Raw genomic sequence first — 19,428 nt, 5'->3', positions numbered from 1 at the left:
AAAATGATTAATAAACCTCAGTGTAGAATTAAAGATATCAAGCACCACACCAGTCAGATTTCTGTTTGCATGAGATAAGCTAAAAGAGAAATAGAACACCGGAAGTGCAGAGTTTCTAAATTTGAAGATCTGTATTTTGAAAGAAATTTTCTGATATATTTTGTTTTCTTTGTGAGACTGCGGCTTAAATTTTCTAAATTTGCTGAATATTTATGAAGAGTAGAAAGAAAGATAAACTCTTCTCAAATTTAAGAAGTAGTAAAAATTGGAACGTTTTCAAACGAAACTGGGATTTGAACTTGGTTTCCTTTATTGTTAAATGTGAAGAGCTATGTGGAAGGGGAAAAAAATCCAAATTAAGAAGTCCAAGACAATTATTTTATTCTTTCATTAAAACTTTTGTCTTTCGTGATTCGTCTCTTGTGTCGTGCACGCCATTTTTCGTACGTTCCTCTTATTCACTTACATGAGTTTTACTTATTCCCTCTCCTTTTTCACCTAGCTTTCGACATTGCTGATCCTAGCAGTATGTAGTGCCCCGGGCGCTTATTCATTTTGGAAACTAAAAGCTAATACGTTTTCAGACGATTCGTCTGTGAAGACTGGTCGACGCTGTATGTCTTTGTTTTCTGTTAAAATGCGTGACATCCAGAAAACAATTGCCCTCGAAACTTTTTTAGTAAATCATGAATGGATTTAGTAAACTCACATGCACAGAGTCACCAAAAAAATTACCAGCTTTGAGTTGTCGAAGTAAAAACCTTCAGTTCTTATATGATTTATTTTATTTATTTATTTTTTTACGTTACACCGCGGTCTAATCTAGCTAGTACAGAAATGACCAACGTTGCCACACGCCCCCTTAAGCTCAGTCAGTTAGAGTGGTATAATTATAGAGCATCCAAATGGTGTGCAGAGGGTCGTCTCATCGGTTAAACTAGTCTGTGTGAAGATTTGCGGAGCCCCACATTCTTGGGGGATGAAAGGAAATGCGACTTGGCTGGACTCGTTGGAGACTCGGCTGTTTTACTTTTTAGGGCGATAGTTGTAACCAACTTTCTTCCGAGCTTAAGATTTTTGTAAGCTTTCCGTTTGAGATTATCACTGTTTATCCATTTTAACTGAACTACTCTTTACTGAGGCGGCTCTGAAAATGGCATTTTCCACTTCCCTGGAATTCGTGGATCCCATAAAATTCCGTCTTGATACCGAAAAGTTTCCGAATAAACGAACCCCACTTATTATCCGCCTGATGTTCTTTGCTACTTTGTAAGGTGAAGATACAGATAGTGCCCTTCCGTTACTTAACTTATTAGACCTACTCACAGTAAAGAAAGTCTTTTCACTACGTTTACTTCAGTTCTCCCACCAGTGGCATAAAAAGCAGCCCCCTACCATCTTCGATAACCACTTTCGCTTCGCCAGTGATGTTCATACTTATAATACTAGATATGTTTCAAAAGCTAGCTTCTATAAAGCACGTTTCAGGACTAATATTGGAAAATCAACACTATCAGCACTAGCAGTCGATCACTGGCAAAATCTTCCTCAAGATCTCAAAGATCTCAGTATTTCCGGCAAACTTCCCCAGAAAAGCTAAACAGTGCCTACTATCGAAACAAAAATAATGACCTAGCTAGTCAAATTCCTCTAATTTATCTATTATAACAGTCAGTGTATGAGCAGTGCGTGTGTCGTCTGTGAGTGTGTGTGTTGAATATGTACATAGATGTTTACATTTAAAATGCTTTTTTACAAGACTAGTGTCTAACTTAGAAAACTAAATGCTTAAAATCGGTCAAATAGAAATATCTTGTTTGCATTTCAAGCAATACAAAAACCCTCCATTCATAACACAAATCAATGATTTGGGGTGTTTTATGAATTTTTGGGTGATTTTTAGGTACATTTGGAAGGAAATAATTTTTCTTGAAGGATTGGTAAAATTAAAAGAAATAAGAAATGTTGAAGATTTAGTGAAGTTTTAAAATTAGAATTTGTAGTTAATAATTAATAGACGGATACCAAGTTAGTCCACTAGCAACCTGGGGTGCTCTTGCGTGGTTATCGACTGTCTGTTAGTGTTCCAAAAATCATTTTCTTTCTTCTATCCATTCTTAAAACCTCTTCAAATTTCACTCAAATTCAGGTAGAGCCCCACCTTAAAGGGGGACAAGAACATAGCTTTCTTAACATTTAAATCGAATTTACAGTGGCAGATACATCCATCTGAAGTAGATACAAGTTAAAACGCGCCTTTTAACATGTTAATATAACAATAAAATAATAAATAATTTGAGCAAAATGCTCTCCCGTCTCTGCTCCCCCCTACCCCCCTCATTGGGGTAGAGTTACTGGGCGCAGAGTCTCTGCAGAGTCCCACCCTCACCGGTCCACCCGCCGAGGGAGCTCCAAAAACCTGATGATGCTGAAAACACGTGGGACACATTTTCTTAGACGTGCACGAGGCACGGCCTCATTTTGGTGCGAAGCTTGTTTTCGTCCTATAGCGTCATAAAATCACTTTTTTCGTTCATAACTCTGACAGAAGTCTTGAACGCATGGATTTCTTGACATCTTTTAGGTTGATGTCGATGACATCAAGGATTTTCTTGAAAATGTTCGTCTTAATGAAGGTGTGGTCTATGGAATCTTCACCGCAAAATAAACAATCACTGTCCTGCTTGATTCCAAACGAAACAGTTCTTTTTTTGGTAATAACTATCCTGTGTAAAAACTGAAATTGAAATTCTAAAATAGAACCTACACTCAGATTTTTTCCAAACTTTGCCCATGTGTGGTTCACTATATGTAGACTGCAAAAGTGAAATAAAAAGAGGGGGTCACCATGCTTTTTATTCAGCAACGAAGCATTGAAATATGGTACTTTCTGCATGTTTGGACAATCAAAGGCTCCTGTGAGCCAACTCGTGAATGCAGATGATACATCAGTAATTGGAATTAAGACGGCTACGGACACTTCCTTGAAAGCTAAAAGAAATCATATCTCTGCCCGATTATGTAACGAGAAATAACCATTCTTGTACTAAAAGAATCGTTTTGGCCCTCGTCCCCGGCTTTCCGATGAGCCCACCCATAAAAACCGCCAGCTACGCAGGCTACTTTGCTCGAGCTGATCTCACGAAGGGAAGTCTGTTGAACAAAGTGTCGCATTACATTTCATGCCCGGCATAAATGCGTGAAATTTTTCCTTTGGAGTTCAGTCCACGCAATCTTCAAGTAAAAATATTTGCTAAATAAGAATTATTTCAATGAAAGCTAGTTGTCTGTATTTTGCTTCATTATTCAATGAGCGTACCAAAAAGGTTTTGATCCTGTACATATGCATTTTACTAAATTCTGCACGGTATGTATTAAATAGTTGATGAAAATTCATCGACCTGGTTCTTTTGCTTTCCCATAAATTACCAGATGCAAACTGCGAAAATGAAACATTTTTTTTTCGTCTGAAACCTCTTTGAAAACTGAAGAAATCTAAAATTGTTCATTTCACCAGAAATTTGCATAATTTTGTTTACAACGTCACTTATGCGTGACATGGCACTTTCTGCTTTCGCGTAAAAACTGACAGCCAAACTAATGTTTTTCAGCAAATTAATCTACTTGATATAATACTTTTGTATGAGAAGCAAAAATACGATGAAAGATGTCGAGTTTTCATGTATGCAAAAAGTTATGATTAGCAGTGGAACTTATCAGTTAAGAGTGCTTCTTTCAGCCAGACATTTTCTGGCGGATATATTTTTTGGTGGCAAACTTTCAAGTGGCGCAACGCAATATCACGCAATATTTCTGAGTAAAACTATTCAGTTAGTTCAATCGCAAAGGGAGGATAGTTAAAAAATCGGTGAGGCCTACAACAAAAAAGGCCACTAGTGCTAAACATACATTAACGGAAGTCACGTAAATGCTCTATAAAAAATCGTCTTGTTTATTCAAAGATCTTGCCGACACTTCAGTAATTGAGTTTTTAAAATAAATTATTTTTAAATTCAATTATTGTTAAATTGAATTATTTTTAAATTCTTAAAAGACGCCGCACTTTGTGGAAAAAAACGAAAAAACCTATAACTTTGCTCAGATTCAACGAAAAATCTCCATTCTTACACTAAAATGATTGTCAAATTATTTCCTATAGATTGAGTAAGAATATCTTGATGCGCCGTGAAAAGAAAATTTTCGCATGTTTTTTCCACTAATTTAATTTTTCAATTAACTTATTTTTAAATTCTTAAAAGACGCCGCACTTTGTGAAAAAAAAACGAAAAAACCTATAACTTTACTCAGATTCGACAAAAATCTCCATTCTTACACTAAAATGATTGTCAAATTATTCTCTACAGATTGAATGAGAATATCCTGATGCGCCGTGAACAGAAAAATTTTCGCGTGTTTTTCCCACTAATTGAATTTAAAACTCATTCACTGCGCATGTCCGAAAGTTAACGACAGAACCAACCAACCAACCAAGTCAAAAAGTCCACCATTGCTATAACTATGCGCGCATTCACGAGTTAAACAAAAACAGGAATTATTTTCTGAAGAGAACAGTTAACGGCTCATTTCATAGAATTTTTTCCCTGTTCATAAATCATTTTCAATGTGAAATCTGTTTGAAAACTATTCCTAATCAGTGCTATTGAGATATTCAACAAAATAATCTAATTCGTTACCTCTGAAGGTGGGCCTAAATGTCCATTGGCTAGATATTAGGCGCAAAATTTGATATTTCTAACACTAGGATTTTCCTTAAATTTTCACGGTAGTTGGCAAACGATATTGTGGTTAGAAATCTGAAAAGAGAAAATAGGTTCACCGGGTTGGTTTTGCAGATATTTCACAAAGCAGTAGTAAATCGAGCTTCAAAACTGGTTTCTCCGCGAAGGGACTGGGGCGAGTCTTATGAAAACACCTTTAATTTCCGCGCAAAAAAAAATTAAGAATTTTTCTTGTTAGATGCAAGTCAGATTGAGTGATACTCAGTAGTCAGCTAGAAATTAGCGTAAATTTTTTATTTTGCCTTTGTGCGCAGTAGAGTTGCGCACTGCAAAACAGGGGAATGACCTTAACTTATTCTCTTTACAGATCTTTCTCGCCGACTTGAAGAATGTTTGTCATTCATTTAATCCTGTGTTAAGGGTTTTGTTGTTGCTGTTGTCGTTGTTGTTTTTATTTTAGCCAACCAATTTTGAAACGCAAAGCTCCCCCCAATAGCGAAAGTCCTCCCCGAAAATAAACCCGGTCAAAACGTCCTTTGAATGAATTGAATATTAGGCTCAGATTTTACAGTTTTTTTATTGCTTTAGCATTGCGCTATCAAAAATTATTCAACTGTACTCTTCATCCGTGATCGATTTTACGCCCTGTCCCATACCGCTAAACTTATTTTATATCGGCTGAATGATCCCCAAATTATTTCTGGATTTGGAGCCATTGTGATCTGTTCCTAGCGTTGGGATGGTAGAAGGAGACAGGAAAATTACTATGCGAGCAAGAAAAAGTAACATTCTCCTTAGCCTCCTGGGTCTTTTCCTTTTGGCATACTATTCGGGCCGCTTCACAATGTGAACGCCTAGCCTGGAAACAAGCTTGGCTAAGGTCGACATTGTCAAAACACTTCAAGGGGCGGTTTTGTTTTCTCGTCGAGTTGGAGGAAGTAGAAAACATGCATGATACACCGCTTTCGTATGGGAAAAACCAATCCTTGACGAGCAATTTCCACATTTGGTCAAATTCTTTTAGAATTGTCGTACCAGAAAGCGAGAAGGTTTTTGTCGATAAATAAAATTCTGTGGACTTCGATAGGGGTGTACGAGAAATCAAATGTTTGAAACCTTGAGATCGGGGATTCTTGCCTTCCTTGTGGTGTAGCGGTAATGCCCCTCACAAAGACACTTGACGAAGTTGTCCAAAACCCGACCATTTGCTTATTACACGGTAGAACCGAAATACCTAACTGGACAAGGAGTTTGAGATCACCGACTAGATGATCTTCAACATCATTTGGACAGTCTTGTTGCCGGCTTGTAAGGGTGCGAGAGCAACGTAATCCTTGAAATGCTGTTGATATTTTCACTTATCTTGCTGTACAGTATGTGGTTGAAAAAGATGGACAATCGGATAGCCTGCAAAACGGTTCTCGGTATCTTCGACAATACATGCCTCCGCCCAAAGTTGTCCTTTGACATATCTTGGTCTAAGGCATCATAATAGTTTACTGGGGTTAGTCGTGCACTCATCTATCCAGATTAATAGCTGTCAGTCTTCGTTTTAGAACCCCAATGCCAACTTATGGCTCAACTTATGCCAACAGTCCCCTTGCAACAGCTTCAACTTGATTCGGTGCAGCTTCACGCCAAGATCTTGATCCTTCCTTCAATGACCAATCTTCTACCACAAAGTCAATAATTCTGCTCAAGTTGTACCCATAGAAGTATCCCAACATTTCTGGTGCAAGCCTACTAGTAGATGAACTTGAGCAGACAGAGGCTTCCTTCGACGTCAAATTTGCAAGAGGCACACGCTTCTAAGAGGGAATGGACAATCAGATTGGCAATTCTTGTGTCACAGCTTAAGGACCCTGCATAAACTACCAAGCCTACAGTGAAATTTCCAAATATCATCTGAAAATTGTGTGGGTTGACTCTCTGAAACTTATTCTCAAGGGATCAAAATATACTCTTCTGGTACAAGCATACTTTTAGATGGACGTGAGTGGACAAAGGCGTCAGTCCTCCCATGTCAAATTTGTTAGAGACGGCATGCATCTAAGAGGCAGTGGCCATTGATATTGGCGGACTCTTTCACAGCGTAAGGACCACGAAGTATCTTGAATCCGCTCCTAGCCGCAAGCACAGTGATATCGTGTGGATGAACCTCGTGGAACACATTCTTAGCGGACTGAGAAAGAATTGATCGGTCTTTCATAACCCTCATTGGAATAATCCCAAACTTGGTCCTTGATCGGCCCGCGTGGGTCTATCCGCGGATGGACTGATACCTTACTGGTGAGCTGACAGCCCTGCAGTTCTGAAAACGCTTATTTCCCAAGTTTATTCGCTGCAAAATAAAATATAAAGGTAATAATCAGTTGTCACTCTCTATACTGGGGTCCACACACCAATGGAGAACTTGAAAGAATCGGGTAAATGAAGTTTCCAATCGTGACATCGGGATCTCACGACTGCAAATGGTATGCAAACTATATCACCTCCGTACATAGAAAATTCAAAGAAAAAGAGTCAGTATACAAAAGGCGTTATTAATGGTTTCGTAGAAGGGAAGATTGTGCTGGAGTTTTCTAGAGGGTCTTTCTTAAGTGTTCTAAAATCACTGATGCATAATGCCGCAACAAAACTGGTGCCAGCAGTCAGACCAAAAGCCCAGGGGTGGGGGGGGGGACTCTCTTATGAAAGGGGCGGAGATTCTCGTCGGAAATTGTGAATTAAACCCCTAAAGGAGACCAATCTGGGCGTGGCCCAAACTTTTTTGACCCCCTGAAAGAGACCATTTTAAAACACAGACAAATAAAAAATACAGTAACTTTTCGCGTGCAACCCTAAACGAGACCTTCACGGCTAAATATAATGGCGTCTTTTCCAGAACACCCTAATTCTTAAGTGAGACCAAAATCTGAAATTTACACCACTAAGCGAGACGACGAGCATCCCCGCCCCTTTCATACGAGAGTCCCTCCCCGGGATCAAAAGTGAAAACAATAAAATCTGCAATTCCACAGCGACAAACCGATGAGTTGTGCCGGATTACTTGTAGACCTGGATCAACAAATTACTGTATTTCAAATGCAAAATACTGACGGCAGACTGATCCCAACGGCGGAGGTGACGGGCTTGATAGAATTAACAACGAAGGCCAGAATAACTGAAATATATTTGCTTGAATAAAAACAAATTTTTGCCCGATATTTCAGTTTGAAACACAAACCTTCCTCGGGGGCTGAAGGGAAAAAAAGTGAGAAACAGAAAAGGATCAAAAGTGACCTTGGGGTCAACGACCTCGGGGTATACTTGTCAGATCCATATCCACGCATGGTCAATACAATGTGGCTGTATGCGCTATTAAAAGAAAACGTCTCGCTACAGTAATCGCTACAAAAAATTTCCTTTATCCAGTATAAGACAAATGGGCTTTGAGTACATGGATCACTATGGCTGGAACTCTGTTGTCAAAGAAAAGAAGTTTAATACCGAGGTTTGTCCATATTTGTTTTAGTCTATAATTTTGCTAACGCAGTTGAAATTATTTGCGTTTAATACTACAATTGCTGATGCAAACGGCTTCCTCCGTGTTCATTGTCGATAGATACGATACCTTTTTCCCTGTGGGAATGTTTAAACTTCATCCATCTTTCATACTTTGTTTGATATCCTACTTAGAAAGGAACACACAAGCCTCTCCTCGGCTCAAACTCGGTGAAAAGTTGCAAATTTCTCTCTTACTCTCAAATGTATTTTTGTCAAGCTCGGCTGGGGAGTTTAAATTCATTTTGAACTGTAGGGTAAATAAAACTTACAAGCACATCGAGGGCAATAAGCGAAAGTTTCCTTTTATATGACTCTGTAATAATTCACTGAGAGAATCACAAGATCTGAACCCAATAATCGTAATCTGTGACAACACAAGATCCGCGTTGAAAATATGAATAGCTCAACAGCTAGTTCTCAGTGGTATAATCTTTGCTCTTACACCTGAGGTACAAATTTGAAATATTTCCTTGAAACCGCTGTGAATATTGTTAAAATCTTTGTGCAGTTCAAAAACGAAAGGGTAAACTCATTTCTGTAAGCTCAAATCGATGCCTACATGCCGCCTCCAGTGAGGAGAGCTCAGTGTTTATTGAAGTGACATAGAAATGCCCAGGCCTGTACATTTACCTCACCTACTTTAAAACCACTGTTTCCTTCAGTTTAATTCTATCTCTTACATGTAAACGTGTACATGTCTTCAACTATTATAATAATTTTAATTACAATCACCTGGATGAATAGCTGATCGAAGCGTATGTGCAGTTGATGATCAAAATGTCGTTTCAGTTGTTTCAAGGGGTCGTCCTGAGAACCTTAGCTATGTATATGTTCAGGGCAACAAAGGAATCTTTTATCCTTGTACTTTGAGTTGGAACAGAGAATACTGTGCGGTCGTTATTGAGGTGAATGAAACAGCATAATTTGTTCCCGTCTCGGCTTTTCTTTTCGGGTTCTATGGAATTGACGGGAAAAGGAAACCCTCATTGCGTTTCCACAAACCACAAGCGCTTGGACATCGCTTGTGGCTTCTGTTCCACACAATGTTATGAAACAGGCAGCTAGCAATGCACGTTTATAACTATTTATTTGTGAAACACCTATGAACATGCAAATTCAGGAGGGTAAGCAGGTCACACTACAGGTTTAGTTAATCTGTGGCCATGAATGTTACCAGGGCTGCTGGCTATTCCTGAAAAACAGTGACGTTTAAATGTAGTTTCCTTTACTTTCTGGCTGTTAGACTCCTGCAATTCTAAAGTCCATCAGGAGTTGAACTGAACTATTATGTATATTGTCTTTGCAATAGTGGTGTAGTGTATGATTTTAATTTTGGCAACATTGCTAAGCTAGGACAACATACAAAGATTGCTAGGACTTTTAGATATCTCGCAAAACCAAGGATGTGTTAACAGTTTCTTTTAAAAGGTATCAAGACGTTAAGTCAGTTTGTTCTTTTGTACATAATGATTTTAAATGTACTCTTACCATACTTGTGTATGAATAAGCATATGCATGATGCTTTCGAGCTATGCTGACATTTAATCTAGCCACTGACAGATGAAGTCAGTTGATAACACAAAAATTTGGGAGATAAAGGATATTGATTTAAGCTCCCCTTGCCGTATGTCGTTATCATAGTTTCTGTCAACAATTCTTGATGTAAAAGTTTACTCAGCAAGATCAGTGTACCCGGCTATTAAAGTTACATGTCCATAACTCGGGTAACGAAACGGGGCCAAACTAATATGAATTCATGGATGATATACGTTCTTTCAAGATTGGTCTTCCAAAGAACGCCCACAAACAATATGGATCACTATCACAACCTGCAATTCTGTCGTCGAGATAAAATTAAAAAGAATATGCGTTATTCGTTAATTTCCCATACTTGTTTTAGAAAGTGCAAAGCTATTGCTTTAAATTTCTTTTTCTTTCGATTCTTTAAGCGTGAGGCGTATTCTTTGAATGATTCATTTCATCCAATCGAATGGTAGCTTTGGCAACATGGGAAAGTCCCTTTGAAAGGCGTGCTCAGGCTTGCCCGTTCAGTTTGCAAATTTTTGCAGTACATTTTCTGCTTAGCTTGCGAGGTTTTAAATCTCGTACTTGCAGTTTAGATGACCTCGGCAGAAGCACGTACAGTGACGGTATGTGGTAACGAAACCTTCTATGCCATCTGAAAACTCACCCTCAGTAACGCAGCGTCTTGCAAACCTTTTTGGTCCAATCTGGAATACGAGAACAACAGCCAGAAAAGCCACAAAATTAAAGCTACGTGATCTTCTCGCTCGAAGAGAAAGCTACCAATTTCAGCATTGGCTAATCTGTTTGTATAAGCCTTTCGTAAAACATAGTGCTTGGAAAGTGTTTCTTTTTTTTTTCCTGTAAATATCCCTTTCGCTCTAGAATGATAGATAAACGTGATTGTTATTGAGTTGACAAATCAATAAAGCGTTATTTTAACACACTAATTTGAAATTTGAAGAGCATCACGAAGCAATACTGATAACTCCAACGTTCAAGTAGTAATTAAGAAAAGTATTCATGTTTCTAATGACCTTATACCTCAAATTACAGTCACACAACGGTTTGATGTTATAAGACTCACGGCCGTCGGTTCACTGACCACGCCATCGACAGCACTAAATCTTTATGTTTTCAGGGTATGTAATTAAACAAATCTAGAAACGTTTACCTGTTCCGTGTGCCAACAACTCATTGTTATAATGATGATGTGAAGGGACAAACCCCTGTCGTTGAGGACACCCATACTCGTTCCCAGAGCCATCCGTTCCTTCGTGCCGCTGGGGCCTGCGCCCGAGGAAACAAAAGCGATCCTTGCCACTCCGGCTTGCGAACACGAAAATGCTGCCGGGAAATGGTGTCCCCTATATTAAAAATAACAAATGATGTATCAGAGAATTAACTGTGCAGTTTATGTTAAAGTGCTAAAGTGAACCCATCAATTTCCCATTGAACGTTTATAGCGGTTACCAGTAACACGCGACCTAACGCCTTAAAAACACTCCGATAAAGTTAGCCTGCGTAGCTGGCGGTATTGTAGGCGCGCGCGAAATAAAGTTTTGGCGGCGGAGCCGCGAGGAGAATGGGGAGGGGGGGCTTTGAAATGGTATTTCTCGCGGCTTCGCCGCTCGCTTCTAGCGGCTCCGCCGCCAAAACTTTATTTCGCGCGCGCCTACAATACCGCCAGCTACGCAGGCTACGATAAAGTTGCGTTTTGGTGGACGTCAATCAAAGAAAAGCCGTTGAAATTGTTTTTGAATTCTGAGAGCATTTCAAGGCAACGGAACGAAGAAATTGACAGTTTTATCCGCTGACGGATGGTAAACTTTATGAAAGTTGATTTCCAAGACAGGTTATCTAAAAAATGCGCATTGTTTAGACGAAACCGTATTTTTTTATGAAACATTTGAAATCGCTGCACCTGACAATTAAATCAGCGATGCGTGCAAGCCGAACAAATTATCACGTGCAGTGAAAATCGAAATTTTTAATTCAAACATACCTTTTATTTGCGCTTGATCTTGCTGGAGAATGAATTTAAATAGAGTTTACCTTCTCTTAGCGGGGTAAAATTCTTAGTTTCTTGCAGGGTTACCTTGGAATCTTGTCAGAATTCAAAATAATTTCAACGGCTTTTCTCTGATTGACGTCCACCAAAACGCAATTTTATCCAACTCTTTTGAATGCCGTAGGTCGCATGTTATTGGTAACCGCTGTAATAACCTTAGTAGTGGGAGATCGCACGGGGCAAAGAAAAAATATATCTGACCTCAGCGAGAATCGAACTCACGATCTCCGGATTTGATCGTCCGTTGCTCTACTCCGGCGCCCGGCGTCGTCGCAATCGCCTGGATAGATTTGAGGTCTATCCGGACGATCGGAATCCGGGACGATCCTGAAAATCAGAAGCGATCATAAGGGAACCACTCTCAGACGATCGGGGCGATCGGGACGATCCAAATCTATCCCCAAAACCATCATTTCCCCCAGAATTCTTCGCTGTTCTTTCCTTGCGCTTCGTTCCATCATGACAGCCACAAGTGCTCAATTTTACCCCTCGCTGTTCATGGAGGAGGTGCAAAAGTACGAATGCCTCCATAACAAATTCTGCAAGGACTACAAGGACAAACATGTACGAAAATTGGGGTAATATTCGAGTTAGATGCGGCTGACGCCGAAAAAGACAAAAACAAAAGCAAAACATTCGTACCGCGTTCGGGCGCTTCCTCAAATAAAAAAAATCAGTACCATCAGAGTCTGGAAGGGGTGACGTTCCAAATTCGGCCCCAGGACGTTTCCTGACGATCGCGCGCTTTTGATCTTTGCTGACGATTGAGGCGTTTGTGGGCGGAAACCAACGGATCGTCTCCTAGCCTGCGAACGCAGACGTATTTCCGGCTGTCCAAAAAAAAAAAATACGTCAAAGTCCGCCTTGGCCGGCACAGGTTAAAAAAGATAACACAACCACTGAAGACGTCCAAAATCATGACAATTATTGAAGAGTCCGTTCACATGACAGTTTGGGTTCCGTGGGTGAGTTCATCCCACAACCATTTCAAAGGACTGCCGACTGGGGTTAAACTATCAGTGTAACGCGATCAAAAATTCGAAGATATAAAGAGTTTTCCTGAGAATGAAGTTAAACTCGTTGTTTTCCTATTGCGTCGGATTATACGCGAAGGCTTAGCTCAACGAAAAACAATCTCTGAAAATTGTATCACTCTTATCTTCATCGGATCCTGGTATTCAAGAGTATTCATCAGGCCTGTATTCATCAACACGCGTCTGGCTCGTCTTGTCCCGGTTACTTTTCGTCCCGGAATGAAAATACTCACGTAAATGGAAGCTGCTCTCGGCTCTCGGTCATTCAAACGAACCCTAAAAGCGAGGAGTCTAGTTTCTAAAGGAACCATGTTGCTTTCAGGTGGGAAGTACTGGGAAATTAAAGCGAGAACGAAATGAAATTACTCACGTAAATGGAAACTGCTCTCGGCTCTCGGTCATGTAAACGAACCGTAAAGTTTCTAAAGATCTGTGTTGCTGCCAGGTGCCGGGAAGTACTGGGAAAGCGTGAATATTTGGGTTTGTCTGACCGAGTTGATAAGGTAATTTGGCAGTACTTAACGCGAGTGCTTGCCCTTACAATTTAAATCTTCATACACGTCTTCATCTAATCTATTTTAGGTCGGTAAAAATCCTGATAATATATATGTCATATATCGCACCAAAATTAAAAATGTGTACATTTTAAAAACTAAAAAGATCGACTACTGTAATTTAAATTCAATTTGGGAAGGGTACTCCATTCTCTAATTGTTCTTGGAATTGTTCTTACTCCATTAAAAATAAATAAATCACAACCCGCTAACCGTCGCTGGTTTGAAGGGTTCCAGTTAGGATGACAATAAATTCAAGGAACGCCGGGAAGTGAACTGAAGAAAACCAGGGCGCAGAAAGGGCTCTGATGAAAACACGGTCCGCTTCAGTGCATGGACCGCGGTGCATTCCAACGCAGTTCCTTACTCAGCAGCACGGGCTTTTTTATTTAACGAGAAATTTCAATAACGTCTTTAGCATTTGGTAATGAGCACAAACACGACTAAGTTGCATAAAAATTCTCCGTTTGAGGGGATTCCAGAAAAGGAAATCATGAACAACTAGCTGCCAGCGGTGTTGGGGGACCCACTTTTTACGTTCTCCTTTTGGGAATTTTTAAAACAAAAGGTTGATTGACAGCACGCTAGCATGCAATGCGTCACCAGCAAGCTTTCGGGCCAGGGTCAAACATCAAGGTTTGGGGGCAAAGTGGAACGAATTTGGCCAAGTTGGGGCAACGTTTGTATTGTTGGTTATCTAAAAGTCATTGTGGTTTCTACGACAAGAAGCCTAGCGCCTCGGAAAGACAGGAAAATGCATTTTGTCGAGCAGTAAGTATCAAACTTGCATGGAGACTACAGTGCTCACAACCTTATTCGCAATTTGCCCTTTAGAGCAAACGATAGAAAGGGCTATAGAACTTTTGAAATGGTTCTGACCAATTGAATTTGAAAGTGTGATGTGATAAACCTCTCTCATGAACTTCTGCTGGTTTAGTGGTGTAAGCTTTAAGCTTATGTATACTTCGAAGCTTGTATTGATTTTCATGGAGGACGTAAGCTTAAGTTTATCATGTACAAGCTCTTTTAAAATTTACCAAGAAAGAAATAGGCTCCTTCTACAACCTGAATAAACTGCAAGTTAAGGCCCTTAAAGACGATTGAGTAGTTTTTTTAATCACGTAGCCTTGAAAACATGCTTGTAAACTAGTTCGTGTCCTATGGTGCGGTATCCGGTCGTTTCGCTACACGGTCGTTTCGCTACACAGTTAAGTATCAAAACGTAGCGAATCGACTGAACTGCAGTGTAGCGAAACGACCGGTAACCTATGGTGCAGTTGCAATGTGACGACACTAAATATGTTCGCCACTGAGGCTAATATAGCGGCCAAAAACTGGAAAAAAACCTTACTAAAGATCTAAGTTTAGTAAAAGTGATATTTAGCTCACTTGGGCGAGATTTTTACGTTCGAAAGTTGCAAGTGTTTTGATGAACTAAGTTAAGCTTCATTTCCCATATAGTGCTTAGTTCAACTTTATTGGGGGATGACTTTGGAATGGCTGAATAAAGAAATAATTAACAAATGAGGGAGTTGTGTAAACGCGATGGGAAAAAAAATGAAATCGCAGCTACAAAATGTTGATTAATACTAGGTCTCAGGCTGACTTGAATCACTAAAATACTAAAATACATCACAATGGCATGTCATAAAAAACAAATGGTCTTCCTATGAGCCATGTGAAAAAAAGGAAAAACTAGATGAGACACAAATGAAACTATACTAATTATACTTTAAGTAACATTGTAACAAGAATTATTCTGAAAAATTATTTTTAAAGACTAAGGTATTTAAGATTTAACCTTGTCCTGAAACGATGTATAAAAATCATTTAAATTTGGTTTATGTCTCACATATCTGTACGTAATACGGGGATCCTGTTTTATAAGACAGATCCCCTGTAATGAAGGTTGTCTTTTTGCAGCCTCAGTAATTTGAGAATTAGGCCAATTACCCAATTCCAAGACCTCCATCAGGTCAGGGGAAACACAACAATCGCCATACTTCCGGTGTTAGTCATATTGCTTCCTTTCTGTTTTCTGAACCAAGGAGCTCTTCAATCATTATATTTAAATTGCTATTATCACGCTCATTCATCTCATTGCTTGCATTACTAGCATATTAGTCACTACATTCCCACTCACATACCATGTATCTGATGTTTGATTATAACTTGCAACAAATTGCTGGCTTCCTTTCTTTTTCACCTTTAAGTACAACGTTTTTTTATTTCTCAATTATTTGGAGAAATTAATTTTCTTTGCACAGAGTTTTGCCAGGGCTACATTATGAAACAGTGATAGTAACATGTACATGTCATTAATAAAAAAAAAATAATTAATTCAAGGCATCTTTCATATTTAATTTATTGTTCAATTTATCTGGAGGGATGAACACAATTGAACGTTGAAAGGCATGAAAACCATAAAGGCTAAGCAGGTCATTTCTGTCACAATTGAGCAAGTTGAATAGTTTTAGTCAGAAAGATAGTGTGATATTATTTTGCTGGCCTTCACAGTTACTCTACTTGAAGTCATACCAGAAGTTGCTTATGACTTGTCCAAGTGTACTATTTAGTCATTGCTTTAAAAGCCACACAACTTTGTAGTGCCAAAGAAATATGCCAACAACCTCTTAACACCCTCATCATATTTTCTCCTTTCATATGCAAAGTTATTTACAGCAGTGACAAAGCCCGGAAGCAGGTCTTATATGGTAGAATGATTATTGTGTTGACATTAACTGATTGTTATCATTCTCATAATGAAAGACAGGCAAGAAATGAACAGGCAATCCTGTTATGAATAGTCTTTGTTTTGATTATAAATACATGTTTATCAATAACAATCTCTAATTTAGTAACAAGTAGTTGATATGTGGAAAAAAAGTGTGTGAATATCTGCAAGAATAACCTACCTCATTTATTCCAGGGATACCTAGCAATGATCAATGACATCAACGAGTAATCGATGGGTAATCAATGAGTAATCAACTGATTAGTCATTGATTATTGCTGATGATCAAAGAATATTTGATGACTAATCGATGACAAAATATTTTGTGGGCTATTGACTAGATCAGGGACTAGATGTAGCTCTCGCTAAGTGCCAACGAGCAGGCATTCAAAAGACAATTGGAAGACAATTTGAAATGTGTTGAGTTGTTATGTGAATATTTTGATCGACGGCGGAGAATTGCCAAAATGGAAAGAGATTTTTGGTTTTAATTATCGCGATATTACGGTTTTAACAAAAGAATATAGAACAAAAATGAACCCAACAATAATTTTTATCTTCTTAAGCTGTAGACAGTAACAATTTCAATGTTATGACGTACTTGGACAATGAACAATTGCCGATTAAAAATTTTCCAAAAAACAAACTTGAAGGTAAAAAATTCCGAAATTTTGATGAAATTTGATCCACGCATCACATGGGTGAAATTTTTATTCTTTTCGAGAGTGTGTGTTTGTTTAAGCAAGATTACACAGTTGTCACATTTTCTCAATGAAAATAAAAAGAAAAACACACAGAAAGCTGTCCTAAATGAAAAATTTATTCAGAAAAGTGTTTGTTTACGCCTTAGAAAGAAACGTGTATAATTATAAATGCGAGACGAGAGACCCACAAGCGATTTGAAGGAACTCAGCGTGCAAAGAAAGTCGTGTCCAATAGCCCGGGGCTAGTGGATTTTGTGATCGGGCTGGTGGATTCTGGCCATCACTTGCCCGATGGGCAAGTGGAGTTTTTTGGGAATTAAAATTACAAAATTACTGTAAGACATACATACTAACTCTTGCTAAATAAGAATTATTTCACTGAAGAAAGCTAGTTGTCTGGACTATGCTTCATTTTTCAATGAATGTACCAAAACGGTTTTGATTGGACTGTACTCCGGTAAGAACGTCATTCAGTTGTGTTCATAGTTTTTGCATTGTCACATGCATTTCAATGAATTCTACAGTATTAAACAGTTGTTGAAAATTTATCGGTCATGTCCTATTGCTTTCCCATAAATTATCATACGTAAATCGGAAAATGAAACACTTTTTTCCTTTGAAACCTTTCTCAAAGCTGACACTGATAAAGCTTTATCAGTGACAAAAATCACTGATGTGCGACATGGCACTTTCTGCTTTCTTGTGAAAACTGACAGCCAAACTATATTTTTTTTTTAGAAAACTAATCTACTTGATGTAATGCTTTTGTATGAGAAGCAAAAATATGATGAAAGATGTCAAGTTTTCATGTATGCAAAAAGTCTTGATTAGCAGTGAACTTTTCAGTTAATAAAAGTGCTCCTTTCAGTCAATTAGAAATTTTCTAGGGGAAAATATTTCTTCATGGCAAAATGCACGATCAAGTTCTGACTGTGCCGTTGCCAGCAGCTTTCCTTGTTGTTGCGTTAGCGTGTCTTGTGGGAATTTGTTGAGTTTCAAACTAGTTTTTCCCAGAAAATGTGCCTAGATTAATACCATATTGCAAGTTGTATGTTAGTCATTCAAGTGTTGCACGTGCTGAGATTCATACATGTACATCACTTGTTTCTGCACGAGACCTAACTTTTAGTATTAGGTTCATGTATGTTGATTGTTCTAATGATTACAAAATGTAATGAGACTTTGAACAGGTAGGAAATACAGCTTCTAGTTAATGTACATGTAGAAATTTTCATAAGAAGTTAACTAGTCAGTTAGATGTGTTATATTGTGTTCAGGAAAAACAATTGCAAGTTCTTTGGAACTTCTTCCTGCTTGTTTCACCGTAAGTTAACATTTCTAATGAAATAAAGACAAAGGCATTCACGACTAAAGATTAACAGTGAATCACTGTGCCAATGCGTTAAGTTTTTTACCAGGCCAACTGATAGTTCACACTTTTTCCGTTAATTAAAGGTTTCGTTTAATTATGGTGGATTAACAAAAAAAAAAACAGCTAACTAATTAACTAGTTGTGTAATTAATAATTATCTTATTAAAACAGTGAATAAATTAATACTACTTGTGAATTTTTTCAGGCTATGACTTCAAAATGACTTTTGGGCTAGTACATGCTAGCCACAACTTGCCCGAAGGGCAAGCTGTAGAGCTGACTTTCTTTGCACCCTGGAACTAGAAGTCCATTTCGAAGCGAATTTTAATATCGACCCGTGTGGGGCACGTTTTTCAAATATTTCGCAAAAACTGTACAGAGTACAAAGAATCGGTCAATTAGAATAGTATTTCAGCACAAATTCACAATCAAACCTGTAATTTTTTGGCTGTTCAATTCCCAGAATGTAGCTTGCTCGCTTGTCGCTTGAAAGATTAATTTTTGCTTTGAATTTGATTAAATTAAGTTAAATCTCAGTTGCTTTGATTGCCTTTTGCTCGCTGGCGGTGACAAAGTTGGCTCACTGGCCGATAGTTTGCTACAGTTGTCGTTTGCTTTAGCTTTGCTTAGACTGAATTTAGTTTAAAGAGGTTTCTCAGTTTCTTTGATTGCTTTATGCCCGCTGGCATTGTCTGGATTTGGCACGCTGGCCGAGTACTCTTTTGGCTCGCTGGCCGATTGTTGAGCTTGCTAGCTCGATAAATATACTACAGTGGCACTTAACTAAAGTACACTCACGTAAAATTGGTAATAAAAACAAAGAAACCTTACAAAAACGGGTGAAAATGGCATTTTTCTTGCCTCAAACTCGGTCTACACTCGATAAATGCCAAAGCCGGTGAGCATCCATGATCAGAACCATGTGGCATTGACATCACAATCTCTGCGAGCTGCGAGCTAGGATTGGTCCGTTGCAATTTTTTCATTACATCATTGGAATCTCAGGAATCTTACCTTACACTCAGGAATCTTACCTTACAAACATGCCTCTCGATCGCTCGCAATTTTTTCCGCCCGCACAGTATTTTCGCACAGCTCTATAATGCTACTGCCTCGCCAGCCTCACGTCTTTGCTCGGCTGACTCGTTGG

General features: G+C 38.7%; 1 protein-coding gene and 2 long non-coding RNA genes across 6 annotated transcripts in view; 1 reads left to right on the top strand and 2 right to left on the bottom strand.

Moving 5' to 3' along the window:
• Window positions 1–19,428, bottom strand: part of LOC146474413 (uncharacterized) — a 77,220-nt gene that overhangs the window by 14,808 nt on the left and 42,984 nt on the right. The gene's annotated exons all lie outside the window — the stretch shown is intronic.
• Window positions 6,941–10,969, bottom strand: LOC146474416 (uncharacterized). Its single transcript, XR_014866155.1, has 3 exons — window positions 10,854–10,969; window positions 10,477–10,690; window positions 6,941–7,080 (listed from the first exon to the last, which is right to left on the bottom strand). It is a non-coding gene; the product is annotated as an uncharacterized LOC146474416 (long non-coding RNA).
• LOC146474414 (uncharacterized) overlaps window positions 7,075–19,428 on the top strand; it is a 28,681-nt gene continuing 16,327 nt past the window's right edge. The window contains exon 1 of one of the 2 annotated variants that reach the window (XR_014866153.1): window positions 7,075–8,232. This is a non-coding gene — a long non-coding RNA (uncharacterized LOC146474414). Of the gene's footprint in view, window positions 8,233–13,941; window positions 14,240–19,428 lie in introns of those variants that run through there. The other variant, XR_014866154.1, reaches the window with a different exon arrangement.

This window comes from Pavona decussata, unplaced genomic scaffold, assembly GCF_977016875.1.
Source record: "Pavona decussata unplaced genomic scaffold, jaPavDecu1.1 SCAFFOLD_89, whole genome shotgun sequence".
NCBI classification, from domain to species: Eukaryota; Metazoa; Cnidaria; class Anthozoa; order Scleractinia; family Agariciidae; genus Pavona; species Pavona decussata.
This window is presented reverse-complemented; position numbering and strand designations above follow the sequence as displayed.